Source organism: Taeniopygia guttata, chromosome 4, assembly GCF_048771995.1.
Source record: "Taeniopygia guttata chromosome 4, bTaeGut7.mat, whole genome shotgun sequence".
In the NCBI taxonomy this organism is placed as follows: domain Eukaryota; kingdom Metazoa; phylum Chordata; class Aves; order Passeriformes; family Estrildidae; genus Taeniopygia; species Taeniopygia guttata.
In genome coordinates this window covers 54,094,810-54,106,771 of record NC_133028.1, presented here as the reverse complement: position 1 = coordinate 54,106,771, position 11,962 = coordinate 54,094,810, and the positions used below count along the sequence as shown (strand labels likewise).

Below are 11,962 nucleotides of genomic sequence, written 5' to 3'. Positions count from 1 at the left end.
CAGGAACTCATCCTTTTGGAGTTTTTTCCATTTGAGTTAGGTGCCTTCATGCACTGCCAGCTGTCCTTAGCACTTCATGCTGAGGAAGTGGTGCTAAATAAATTCCTGTATCAAAGAAGGGAGTTCCCAGGGTTGGGAGACCCTTCCATCAGACTATTTAGGGGAAGCAGCCAAAAACACCAAATCCCAACCCCAAACAGACCACAGGAGGAGGATGAGTGAATGAAAAAAATTGAAATAATTTTCAGGAATTTTACACTACAGCATAATTATGGGTCTTATTAAAATGCTCTTCCTTTTTTTTTTTTTTTTTCCTTTGCATTTAGTGAGTAGGGGTTTTGTTTGATGTTATGGTGATTTATGAGTACTTGAGAAATGACAGAGAAGGCAGAATTCTGGTGAGAGGTGAATGATTGCCCTTAATGGATTAAGGGATTCATAGCTATAGCTTTGCTTGGCAATACTTTCCCAGTTTGTAGAGCACTCGTTTGTACAGTGTTTCAGTGGGATACAAATCTTTGATCATCTCTGTGCTAAATGTGTATTTATCCGGGTAAATGTTTTGCTTAGGTTTTAGATATATATTTTGGTTGGGTTGGGTTTTTTACATCATGGTGGTTTTGGTCATCACAGAAATTAGTGGCTCCCAGGTGATTTCAGCATGTGCCAGGGTGAAGATGGGATGACATTGGGTCTGTATGGAATCCACAGGACTTGAGGACAGAAAGCTGTAATGTTAGTGAGGCTATATCAGTTTGTATCAGTTTGTACTTGACCCAAGCGGAACACAGAGAATTTTTGGTCCGACCTTTTTATCTGTAAATTTTCTGTTTACTGTTGATTTTGTTGTATACCCATCTGTTTATAATGTTCTTGCTTAGGGTTTTTTTACGGGTACTTTAATAACTGCTTTAGATTTTGGATCTTAAACTGCTTTACAAACATTTCACAATTTCCTTTCCATCTCACAGATATTAGGCATTTTTACCTCTAATGCACATATAGTCTTCACTGTAGGAAATCATAAAGCTGAAATATAAAACCTTCATAGTTGTAAGAGATGGACATGAGTGTTGGGAAGCTGCTGGACTCTCTCTCCTTGGATCTGTTTTGTTCATAATAATGGCAAGACTGCTCTTTTGGTCTTACTAAGAAGAAATTCCAGTCTCCCAAGTCTGAATCCAGATGCTGATGATGTAGGCGGGTGTTTTCCCAAAACTGAGTGAGCATCACCCTGTAGTAGCAGAAGCTGTTCAATTATTCTTTGATGAGATTCCCCATGTGAACCTGGCATGAGTATATTTAACACTTCCTATTTGTAATTACCAATGTTCTGCAACATGTTAAAAATAGTCCAGAGGTTTTGGCCCTGCCTGCCCTACAGTACGTTAAACCTTGTTTAGGCTTACTGCAATACTGTAATCACAGATCTTGTTGCCTAAGGGACTTTTCTCACATTTCTTAATTTAATTAAACATTTCCCATTAATTTTAATTAAATGTTAAGACGGAGAATTCCTCCTTAACCCTACAATAATAAGGCTTTACAAACCAAAGTACAGTTTTCACAGATTTTATTCTGACACTCCATCTCATTTGATACAGTGAATAATTTAACAGTGATTTTGATATTCTGGGGTTTTTTGAAGTCTGTTTCTATTTATCTCCCTCCAGCTCATTGGAAGCAAATGAGACAGGTCACCAAAATGCCCTAGTAATTAGAAATTAGGTGAGCACCACGTCTACACCATCTCTGCTTGTCTGGTAGTTTAAACTCCCTCCAGTGCAGTGCTCACCTAAGAATCCTGACAAGTAATCACTTTTCTGGAATTTTCCAAATTTTCCAGCATTGCAGCTACATTTATCAGACTGTAGTGGGTTCATGTAGTGAACAGCACTGGGCAATCAGACTGTTTGTTCAAATGTCTAGGTACATGTAATGTGAATAATTGTGCAGGTTAGCTATGCTTATCTTTATTAAAATTCTGAAGTGTCATGTGAAAACGCTGTTGCTGCCTGGAATGAGTACTGTTGCAGTTATTTCACCAGTAAAGAATTCTAGAAGATTTCTACTTGGTGGGATTGTACTTTTTTTCCCATTTTTATGTGAGGGTGACTGAAATTGCTCATTGATTCTTTGGACAGAAATTATTTCATATTGCTCATCAAATCTTTGCATCTCTGGGCTTTTCTCTCTGTGTGTGTGTGTGTGTGTGTGCATATTATGAACACTTTGCTATTTAAAGAAAAAAGAGAGAAATATGACACAAGACCTGTACATCTCACATGCCATACACCAGCATGCTGAAAGAATTTCAGCTTTAAGGCTGTTTCTTTAGGCTCCTAGCACAATGTGAAATTATAGAATGAGCTGAGTGCCATTGTCGTGGTTTGACACGGAAAAAGAATTTTTCCGGAAGGAAGAGGTCAGTTTGGACATTGACCAATTGAAGGTGGACACGCCTGTGAGAACACAGAGGGGTTAAAAGCAGAATTCCCAGGAGAACTCGCTCTCTTTGGTTCTGGTCAGTGTGCAGTGCAGGACTCTCCCCTGCCCGGCGATGAGCTGGGTGGGGGAGGGGAGAAGCCATGTGGCCTTCGGAGGTAGGCCCAAGGGTGGAGGGACTGGAACCGGGCTGGCCCCCTGCAGATGGAAGGGTGGAGAAATCTGGGATGTCTCCGTTCCCCCCCAGAGTCTCTCTCTCTCCCAAGAGAGAGAAAGAGACAGCGGTGGTTTTGCCAGCAGTTCACCGCAGGGAAGGAGAAGAGCGGGGGGGCCGCAACGTGCCCAGCTGGGCTGTGGGAGCTGGAGCCTGGGCAGCGAGCCATCCTTGGGAGTTGGGACTTTTAACCCTTCCTTGAGAAAATGAAAGCTTTGTGAAATTTTTCTCCACGGTTTGAAAGAGAGGAAGAGAGACAGCTTGGACCCTGGGATGTTGGAAGGAGAAATTCTAGGTGGGAGGAGATGATGGAGTGGCTTTTGGCTGGACTTTTTCTTGGTAGCCACAGACTGAACTGATCTTCTCCTCCAAGAGAGACTGTATTTTAGGAGGATGCCGGTGAGCCAAAGAGACCATGCTTCAGCTGGGAAAAGACAGAAGTGGAGCGAACAGAGAAAAGTTAAGGAGGTTTGTGGTGGTGCCCCCTGTCTTCAGAGAAGAAGAGAAGAAGATCTCTGCTCTTGGATCCTTGGCCCCAGGGGAAAATGGGGGGGGACTGTTGGTCCCAAAAATGGAAAACTGAACTGTTGTTTTTTCTCCTCTTGGCAGGGCATCCTTGAAAGGAAAAATCCTAAAAAGCAGTCTGTCCATCCATGCATTGGTGGTGAGAGCACTGTGCATGGAAAGGAGAGGGTCACCACTGGCAAACTTTTTTCTCTGGGCGGTGCCATGTGGTGACATGGAAGCACAGGATGTGGCAGCTGTGTTTCTTGGGGGGTCTGTGGCACAGGAGAGGCTCCTCTCTCCCTGCAGATGGACTGGGTGTTGATTATCTGGAGGGTGGAAACCTGATTGGGGTCCAGATTGTGTCTCACTGTGGTTTGTTGGAGTTGGGTGGTGAGAGGAGGAATGTTTTGGAAGGTTTTAATTTTGAATTGTGTGTGTTTCTTTCTTTTTTTCTCTTTTATAGTAGCATAGTGGTAGTAGCTTAATAAAGTTTTCTTTTTGTTATTAGGCTTGGGCCTGCTTTGCTCTGTTCTCGATCGCATTTCACAGCATTCAATTCAGAGATTGCATTTTCATGGGGGCACTGGCATTTGTGCCAGTGTCAAACCATGACACCCATCAACACCACATCTGTTCAGATTGCTTGCTTATTAACTTCCACACTGACATTCACAAATATGAAAGGGAAGAAACTTACAGTTCTTCTGATATGCAGAACATTTTGTAGCATAAAAATTTACTGTAACTATTTTAGTCAAATGCATTATTCTGTCATGACCTGGATGTAAACATTGGAATTTTATATAGTTTTCACATCAAAAAAGTTTATTTTACAGTATTTCCATGCACAGAAAAATCTGCTCTAAAAGGTAAGCTCCTGGCTGTGTTTATTTGAGTAGATTTTACTGCAAATTGCATTTATTGGGCAATGAGGCTTGGAGCCATCCCAACCTTGTTTTCTTTCCAGGTCTGCTGTTCACAGCAGGAAGGAAAGTATTCAGGTGGCACTGGAAAGCCAGGAGACCCTGTGGAGATGCTGCTTCTTCTCCATGGTCTGCTGGGTGTATAATGCCTGGGCTACAATTTTGCTGGAATGCTGAGCTCAGACCTGATTGTTCCTGCAGCATCATTTGAGGCTGGAAGTTTTGTAGGTGGAAAATACCAGAGCAAGTCCTTTACCTTGAAGGGTTATCTTAGCTCATGAATTTTCATAGGACACATCACAGGAGCAGGTTTCCTTTACATAAGGTGCCTGTGCTTTCAAAGTTACTTGTTTAGTGCCGCACTTACATATAGCATCAGGATCAGCAAATCAGGTGTCTTTGGGGATCCACTGCTCTGAGAATGGTGTTTCCATCTCTTATGGATTTATCATGGTTTTTCCACCATAAAATCTGTAAGAATTTTTATCCATTTTCTTTCTTGTCTTTCTGAATCACATCAACAAAGTCTTTAGCCCCCAAAGAGATGCTTGGAAATCACCTCATTTTGGCCATAAAGATTAAAAAAGGGAAAAATGTAAGAAAGGAGGGCTTTACTTCTTTACTTCTTTCTTTTCTCAGCACCTTTAAATTTTGGATTGATCTTTATTTATTTACTTGGTTTTTATTTGTTGTGTGGATATTTTGTTTCATTGTGGTTTTTTTGGTTTTTTGGGGTTTTTTTTTGTTTTTTTTTTTTTTGTGAAGCAAGTTTTTTAATTTTACAGTCTAACTTGTAATTTTAGAATACTTGCAGTTGGCAGCACAGGGATGGATAGAAGAATACAAAGGAAAGACAATGTAGTTCAATCCCAGGGAGTTGTTCCAATAGTTGTCAGAGAATAGTGATAAAAAGTCAGTTTTTCATAAGGAAATGAGCAGCTGTGTCCGAATACATGAGGTGAGCCAATCTTTTGAAAATCAGAAGATCCTGATTATATATGACTATTTTTTAGGGCAAACCCTCACTTAAGGTTCATGAATGGGCCACTTCTGCCTTAAGGTCCTGTGCTTTGGAAGGATAAACATGGGGTCATGCTGATGCCTCAGGTTTTAGGTTTTATATTTTTCAGGTTCTGTGCTGCTTTAGTGTTTGGGTCTGAACTTCATATGAGGGGATGGTAAGCTCTCTTCATAGAGTAGGTAGACAAAACAATTCCTTCTCCAGCTGGGGACCAAGGACAAATTATCCAAATCTTTTTGGATCTAAGAGCATAAACGATGGTGGACTAAAGAGAGAAAAACAAGAAGGATGGGACTTCATAACCTAAAGCTGTAGCTGGACAATTATCTCCAATATGCAAATGGATGAGAACTTATAAAAGTGTGAATCCCCATTACTGGTTGTCCATTTTGTGACCATTTTGGGTTTATCTTGGCTGTAGCCCTGGCTGGGCTTTTGTACTGCCCAAGGTGTACCTGTTGAAGCTTCTTAATAAATACCTACTTTATTCTTTAACACTGTCTAGTCTCTGTTCTAGGCCAGACCTCACAAGGCATCAATGTCTGTTGGTGTTTGAACTTCTGGCTTACGAAGAACTGTTAATGAAATGTAACTTGCTGCATTGAGTTACACATTATAAGTCTTTTGCTTGAAAATTAAGAAGACAAGTTTTTTTATAAGTTAAATATTGTAAAGCTCCTAGTGAGTATTATTAGTTTTTGAGAACTCATATTTTGCTTTAAAAATAAGAAAATCATTAATCAGGGTTCTGTTTCCTTCTAAAGAGCTCCAGACCTTAAACAGGGGTTTTGTAGCAGGGGTTACAGAGCTTGGCAGAGATGTGCAACATGCTGACTGTGGCAGAAACATCCTTCACATGCTTGGTTCAGCAGCAAGGCTAAAAACACTGAAAAGACATTTAGAGATGAAGTATGCAACCACTCACATTGCCTGTGTTGCTTCCCCCACAAAGACAAGTTGTTTGTTTTTTTTTTATTGCTAATTTTCCAAAGAATGCTAGCCAGCCATTATTTCCCCATCTGTATAGGCAGAGAGTCAGACCCGTGTGCGAAAGATCAGTCAGTACCTTCCCAGAAAGGGTTGTTGGCTCACAGACTAGTTGAAAATTGAGAAAGTGCTTTATTAAATATTTCAGAGCAGCTGAGCTTCAGTCTGCTGTGACCTCAGTTTTCCTCTCTGCTATTTTCTGAAGTTATTCAGTTGGGTTTTGTTGAGGAGGTTGGGTTTTTATTTGTTTGGAGTTGTTTTTGGCTTGGTTTTTTTGAGTTGCAATTTAAAACTCATGACTCAGAATTTGTCTGAGAAGGGAGCCTTGGAAGCTGTTTGAAAATTGGTATCACAAACTTACAGGGCCAATAATTGAAGTGTTTTCTTGCAAGTTGTGAAATCAAATTAGCAACTCAATTTGCTTATGATTTTCAAGTGGGGAAAAAGAAAGGGCGCTCCTATTTTTGTCTGTGATCACTGTCTTGAAGATAAATTACTTTGCTCCTTGCTGTAGGCCATTGTATGTAGCCTTAGCCACTACACAACATTTTTTTTTTGTTGTAATTGATTTTTTATGAGGAATTTTCAGAACAATTTCAAACTCAAGTATTTTCCCTCTTCTCTTTTATTTCTTACTTGCTCCCTGGTTGATTTGGCTGTCAGTGTAGTGCACTGACGAATAAATCATTGTCAGGGCTCCATTCCCCAGTGCACAAGAGTCAGGAGTCCCAAACTAACCCTGCAGTCATGCAAAGGTCCCTACTCCACAGATTTATCAAGGCTTGCTGACTTTGCAGCATCCCACAGAGAAGGGAAGCTCATGACATGAAAGACAGTATCTTCTGTACTCATAAAAAACAGACTGGAAACAAAGGTGCCACGCAAATACAATATTTAACACGGGCAGTGAGACTCGTTGTGCAGGGCATGTGACCTGATGGGTTAAACACTGCAGAATGAACTGGGTGACCAAAATGTAAGGGTGTTCTTGAGCAAGCAGATTCCTGTAATCATTGGTCAGTTTCCATTCTTGTTTTATGACAGAGTTGCTGCATACTTGGAGTAAAGAGCAGACTCTTGGTATTAGGCTTTCCTACCTCTCTGATTTCATGAGATTTCATGCAGATTGTGCTAGTAAGCCATACAGAAAAAACATATTTTTCTGACAGTTTTGGGGCCAATTTCTGTCTCTCAATGTTTACCAATGTATGGCATCTCATAACTCCTGTGATATTTTTGAGGGTTTTGCTAGAACCTCAGAGGATGCTAGTTTATTGCTAAATATTTTGCCTTTGCCCTTTTTAACATTGAAATTTTAGACTTGTCACCCTGCAGAGGAAAGCTTTAAAATACAGACACATCTGGTGAAACTAGATGGAAATTAGAAAAGCTTGAATTTAATCTTTAATTGATCATGTTAAATTTTCACATACTCACAGGAAATGGAATGTGGGAATTTTCTGTGATGCTCTTTCAGCTTAAGCATGCTAGTGTGGATTTTATGGGGTCTGGGGGTTCCTGTGTGCTGCAATATTTTAATGTTTTTAACTTCTTGCTGTACTGCAGACATTTGTAGTGAGCAGAAGGCATCAGATGTAGGATAGTGATCTTTTGAACTGCTGCTAAAGAAAAATGTGCTAAATTGTAGAGTGAGAGGTGATGCCACAATCAGCCTTAAAATTTCACTTCATTTGTTTTTTCAAGAATTAGAAAATGATGAAAGAGAGCCTTTTTTAATTTTTTTTATTTTTCTATTTACTTTCCTCACCGAGAAAAATAGTAAACTCACCTTTCAAGATTAATTAGAAATCAGGAGGGCCAAAGAACAAACAAACATTTGAAGTGTAGAAAAATATGCTAATATAGTCAAGTTTGGAGAAAGGTAATCCAAATTAAGCAAGAGGGAATAGAGAGACAGCAGAGATGTGAAAAGAAAAAGAGCCTTCAGAGAGTTCCTCTAACAGATTCCATGTTTACTTTGTTAAAAATGGGGAAAGCAATCTTTGTCTGCATGTTATCAGTAAATGAGTATTTTAATAATACATTATCTGTGTGATTACTATTTTCTTTGCAAGTAGAGAGGCTCTAAAAAGAAAATAAGTATTTCTGTAACTAAAATGTTTCAGTAGTGGACAGCAAATAGAAACAGGTCTGGATTATTATTTTCTTTAATTTTTTGGGTGTTGGATTTTTGCGTAGGATTTTGGGTTTTTTTTTAATGGATAGGGAGAATTGTTGTCTCCTGATGGAGTAGTGTGAATTTAGCACCATCATCACAGTTACTGTGGCATCAGCAGATCCAGGAGCACTGTGAGTTGGAATAAAACTATAATCTTCTAATCCAAGTAAGCAGTTGGGTTGAAATCAGTGTGGGAACACAACTGACCAAAAAACATGAGTGTGATCAGCAAAAAGGGAGTCACTGGTGTATGACATGGTGATCTTTGTGTGTGTTCTGTGACTAAACCCTGTACTCCAGGAGGCAGATGGCCACTGGGTGGTTGCACTTTGCCTTTCAGTGTCCTTCTCCTGATCATCTGTGCTTGGAAATATAAAACTACATTGGTTCCCTTTCTGCCTGGTACCCAGCTCTCTCTCTGAGGATAGGAAGCAAATATTCTTCAGTAGGAGAACACACATGCAACCTGTGAAGCTGTGGAAAGAATTGGAGTGGTAGCACAACTGGGAGGTAGTAGCACTTGTGTCAAATTAGTGAAAGAAAAATGCTGCAACTTCAAAACGGAATTAGGAGCACAAATCCTATTTCTCTGATAGTGCTACTTCTGTCCTAAATTTTTGAAGTTTTGCCTGGAGGAGTATAATTACATGCCTCAAAAGAGGTCTTAGGTGTCTGACCTTAGGTTCTGTACTTTACATTTAGTGTTTATGGTCACCTGAGAAAGGAAGAATATGCCTTGGGATGAATTTCTTTTTAGGATGACCATTTGTGCCTTTTTGCCATCTTCTGATTCTCATTCTGTTCCAGTGTTGAGCATGAGTCCCTTGCTTGCCTGTAGGGAGAGATAGATGAGCAGACATGTAAATGAACCTTCTGTAACTCTTGCACAGGATTTCATAGTCTGTCACAGAGGAGCAATCGTCTGTCACATTAATATGGTTCTTATTACAGTATTTATGTCAAACCCCCTGTCTTTCATCATTTTCATTAGCATGAAAAGTAAGGTTTTAACAACTATGGTAATAAGTAATAATGTAGCATTAGAACATAAATCTAGCAATGATACAGATACCCATGAAGTGACAGGGAGATGTTATAATGTGCTTCCAGCATTTATTTTGGGGATAGATTTGTGTAGGTGGCTTAATTTTTAGGAAGTATTCACTATAATTATCAGAACTAACAGGGATGCTTGGCAAAGGAGAAAAAGAAATCTTTGGGTTGCAATTAAATTGAAGACAAGAGGTAGAAGTTGCAGTTACAAATCACCAACTTTCTGATGGTGCTTGGCACACATTTCCTTCCTGCTTCTGACCGACATGTGACAAAACCTCACAGTTACAGGAGGGTTCATTGCCAGAATCTCTGACTTTGGTATAGGAAGGACATTTTATATGCAGTGTGTATTCACAGGCAAAAGTGGGATAAACTGAAGTGAACCAGATCATTGAGTTAAATAATTTAAATGTTAGAATATGCTTTGTTCACAGTCAGAACTGTGAAGTACTTAGCAAAGATAGCAAGCCCCTCCTGAGCGGAGGAGAAATTGTTCAGTCATGAAAATTTACCTAAAGAGCTGAGGTAAAGGCAACCATTATTTGGAAGAATAGGGCCATTCAGTGGATCGGCATCAGACTGAGAAAACACAGAAAGGAACATTTTCCTTACACAGTAAGGAAAGGAAAAGTACTTTAGTTATCCAAACTAGCACTTGAACACACTGTTACAGTTAATTTGAGATGTAATGAAGTGTTTAATGGCTTCCAGTGGTCAGGAAGTTAGTTTTAGAAAGATTGTGGGTGAGAAAACTCTTACCTATCCAAAGCATCCAAGTGATTTACAGCATTTGTGGGCTGCACAGAGCATTGTGGTGCCCAGAAGCCCCAAGCTGGCATAGTCTTCTGCTCTGCTGCCAGAGCTGAACGCAAAGCTGAGGTCTCTTGGCAGTGCTGCTATAGATCTAGAGAGCCCTGAGACCCTTGACATATGAAGATGTATTAGCAGGCTCAGATCTTGAGGACTGTACACAGCCTTGCACTGCTTCCCACAGGAATCATCTGTTTGCTTTGGGTGTGGTGCTGGTTTTCACCCTGTAGCTCTGTCTTCTCTGACTGAGCTCTGGGATCAGACATGTCATATTGCTTCACATCAAGTCAGATCACATGCAGCCAGCTTGTCCCTGATCAGGTAATGCTTCTCCATGGGACCCAAGTCCTAGTTTTTGGATCCATCTAGTATAGGTAGTGATGGGATTTTGCTTTCACTGCTGACCTAATGCTTTCAGGGGGCTGGAACATGACTTCCCACATTGTGGTTTGGGAGCAGACTCCATCACTCTTGTCAGCATCACTTAGATTTTCCTGGTTTTGATTTCCACATATTAAAATGTGTTGTGATGCCTTGGAAAGAGGCAAAGGAGAGGGGACTGATCTCTTCTCTATGGTGACCAGTGACAGGACCCAAAGGAATGGCCTGAAGTTGTGCCAGGGGAGGTTTGGGTTGGATGTTAGGAGAAGGTTCTTCATCTGTAGGGTGTTTGGGCACTGGAACAGGCACCCCAGGGAACTGGTCACAGCACCATCCTGACAGAGTCCAAGAAGTACTTGGATAATGCCCCAAGACACGTGGTGTGATTTTTGGGGCTAATCTGTGCAGGGCCAAGAATTTGACTTAGATGATCCTGGTGGGTCCCTTTTAACATAAAATATTCTGATTCCTTGGGTAAGGAGCTTGCAACATAAGGTCTGTGCATGAGGATGGTGAGGCTACGTCAACTGGGATGTGAATTTACCACATGTGAACTTATGCACTCTCTATGTGCAAATCCCTGCATCTAGCACAAGCATTTGGGATCAACAGCTGTCCTGGGAGTTTAGGCTCCTTCTCAGTGCACTGAACTGCTCAAGCAGACCTCTGGTTAGTGACAAGGTGCATTTGTCAACTGCAGCCCTTTTTTCCTGCTCATGAGTTAATCAGTCTTCGTCACTCATGTAACTGAGCTGGCTGTTACTGCTGTTGATTTGTGATACAGGACGTTTTTGTCTGGTAGAGATCAGAGCAATTTGCAGATGAAGGTGAGTGCTCTCATCCCCATTTAACTGATGGGAAAACAGCAATGAAAACCAATTTCTGAGGAGCAGCAGAGCTGAGAGTTAGCCATTGGGAATAAAATCTTGTCTCTTACTATCCCTGTGGATGCTTCATAAATTTCAAGTGAGCCTAATGTGCAGTTTGAGATATGTTTTCATATATATTCTTTTGACAGACAAATCATAGCCTATCTTTGTTTTTCCAGATAGGATGAGCCTGATTCTTTCTAAAATGACATTTCCAGAGAATATTCATCTTCACAAAATCAAATCCCACTGTAGTATTCTGCAATATCTGTGTGTTTAAGCATATACTCTTGCCTGGTAATTTGCTGACTACAACATTCACAGAAATAGTTGGCAACCTGGAATTGGATACAGTCAAAGTAAATTCATGTGGAGTAGACAAATAATTGCCTGTGCAGTGGTTACCATCAATTTACCTAATTTTCAAAATCCAAGTTCAGGTCCATGTGAATAATGCACTGCCTTGGTTCTCTGTCATCCCTTTGTTTCAGTGTAGCAGATGAGCAGGGAAGCATGTGCAATCCCAGTTATCAGCTGGTGCCAGCTGTTTGTGCCCAGGGAGAGCCTGGC

General features: G+C 40.6%; 1 long non-coding RNA gene across 1 annotated transcript; it reads left to right on the top strand.

Annotated features, from left to right (window-relative positions):
• Positions 1–2,383: 2,383 nt before the first annotated feature.
• Positions 2,384–3,675, top strand: LOC140683869 (uncharacterized). The gene is made up of 2 exons (XR_012055442.1): positions 2,384–3,127; positions 3,269–3,675. It is a non-coding gene; the product is annotated as an uncharacterized lncRNA (long non-coding RNA).
• The last annotated feature ends 8,287 nt before the right edge of the window (positions 3,676–11,962 follow it).